The sequence below is a fragment of the Cynara cardunculus genome (assembly GCF_001531365.2).
Source record: "Cynara cardunculus var. scolymus isolate 2C chromosome LG 8, CcrdV1, whole genome shotgun sequence".
NCBI classification, from domain to species: domain Eukaryota; kingdom Viridiplantae; phylum Streptophyta; class Magnoliopsida; order Asterales; family Asteraceae; genus Cynara; species Cynara cardunculus.
This window is the reverse complement of record NC_037535.1, coordinates 16,101,459-16,104,122: the sequence shown is the minus strand read 5'-3', so window position 1 is coordinate 16,104,122 and position 2,664 is coordinate 16,101,459.

Here is a 2,664-nt window from a genome sequence, read left to right as displayed (position 1 = left end):
AGTTAGTACGGTACGGAGCCGATTAGTCGACTCTTTGTCCACCAACTTTAGGCAAGGATGTTTGCTCAGAAATAGTGCTTTTATACTATTCACTGTAGCAAAGGACAAGCCTTCCTCTTAAGGTTTGACACGCACTCTAAACCTACCATATTGCATTAAATGATCATTTAATGCACTTGGCATAAATTGAAGTGTTTCTTCTCCATGCAGAGAGCGCACATCTCTCTCTAACCCTATTTTTACTTCAAGCATCTTCTAGCTTAAGTAAAGGATCTTTCTTTTAGCAATCTCTTTTCTTGTATTTGCTAAAGCTCTGTGTGTAATCAAAGATTGTTTAGATAGGTTTTCATTACTTTATCTTTTCGCAAACAGTCTTGTAAAATTTGTATTGATCTTCTCTATCAATATATATTTTAAATTTGAAAATATTGTGTTTGTATTCATCCCCTCCCTTCTACAAACTGTTTCTATTCTTGTAGACCCTTACGGGACCAACAATTTGGTTATTTGATATTCAAATAACTAGCTAGATAATAATTTTGTAAACTGTAACACAAAATTAATGACATAAAATAAGCATGAATATCTCATACATATTAATACACAAATATCTAATTGTCATACGAGTCAGTCTTTTAACCAATTGAATCTGATACTCGTTGCCGACCATCAGTAACCAATCATATGGTTCCAGATGTGTCTTTTGTGAGAGATTTCTTTCCCAGAGATATCCTTGGGCTGGAACTCGAAAATCATCAAGGGAAACAAGGCAACTTGCACACCTTGATGATTATGAAGTTCATGCTAATACAAGTGTTACTGCATGTTTTTTCTTAGGGATGACATGTGATGACTCTGCACCTCAGAAGTATAAGGAGGCTCAAGGAATAGTTGAATGGGAGGCAACCATTGTAACACCCCAAACCATATATTGCATGTAACACATATTTCATACAGAAGAAATACATGATATTATTCCATTCAGGTCCCTTAGTACAAGAATCTATTATAACCAAATACAAGATCCAAAAATTCAAATATAATTCTTGTACTAATCAATCAAAACTGTACATCACTACAGATCTTCAAGCAGAAATGCATATAGGAAAATATCAAATTTTCCCTTTTTCCTTACAGTCCGAACCTCCTGCAATACATAGTTAAAATCACAAAACGAGGGTTAGACCGAAAGGTCTAGTGAGATACCCTATTTCTGTTATTGCAAGGTGAAAATCACGAAAAATCTTTATAGAAAACGCCCTTTCATATATAACAAACATATGAACAAATAAGAAAATAATACCAGACTTCTTCCACATTTCAAGCAAAGCTTTTAATTATATAAATCACATACCTCTGAACCAATCAGGTTTCACATAATGCCACTTTTAACCCTTTTTCAAATCAAAACAAGGTTAAAATAAAGTTTCAGGCCAAACCTGACGTTTCAATCAAGTTTCACATACCTCTGAACCAATTAGGTTTCACATCCAGACCATGATTTCCAATAAGAACCTTGATCCTAAATCTTTAAATCACACAACACACACATACAAATGCCACCCTTATATCCAAATTTACACCTCTCATTGACATGTCACCCTTATCCCATGGTACACCTCTCCTTAATATGTCACCCTTATCCCATGGTACACCTCTCCTTGATATGCCACCCTTATTTCCTCATCAAAAATATTTCACAAAATAACTTCAAATAGATCGCAGCCATTGAAATTATTGTCAAACAAAATCATTTATTTCAAAACTTTCTTTTTATAACAATATAGCATTTCTTATTAAAAACACAAAATATAACTTCAAATCCGGTCAACTTAACTTAGCCGGATTTCATCTCCAGTCAACAATCCGGACAACACCTTGTATAAGCTTTGTCCGGTTAACACTTAGAATTAAATCAATATTTTTGTCTGGATAACAAGTGCGGACAATACCCCGCTCACAACTTAACCGGTTTAAAACAATCTGGCCACCAAATGGTCGTATTCCCTACTTCTCAGTTCAAAAAGATAGCTATTCTTACCAATCGTAACCCGATCGACATTTAACCGGTTTAAAACTAAACCGTTCAATACTTGAGCGATTTATAAAATAATCCGGACAATACATCATCCAACCTTTGACCGATTTAAAACAATCCGAACAATACATCGTTCAACCTTTGACCGATTTAAAACAATCCGGACAAGCTTTGTCCAGATAAAACTCTTAAGCAAAATCCCTTGATTTCATTCCAATAAATTTTATGCAAAAGAGTTTCGAAATTACTCACCTTAACAAGCTTTTGAAATTAAATACTAGAAATCAACTTGAATCTCCAGACAAGAAATAATCCGGTCAACTTCTCTTCTCTTTTAAATCGCACAACTTTAACAAAAGCAAGAAGAGAAAATATKGAGKCTCAACCTCCCTTTTTATACTTTCCAAAACAGGAAAGGCGGCTAACTCACATACCCACATGCATGCATACATACACCATGCATATATGATTATATAAATATATACACACCCATTTCAAGCACATATACGATGTATATATATATATATATATACTTCCACATATGTACATATTCTCATACACATAATCACATTATGCACATAATTTTCACATACCAGCATGATCAAATGTATCAATTTATCATGCTA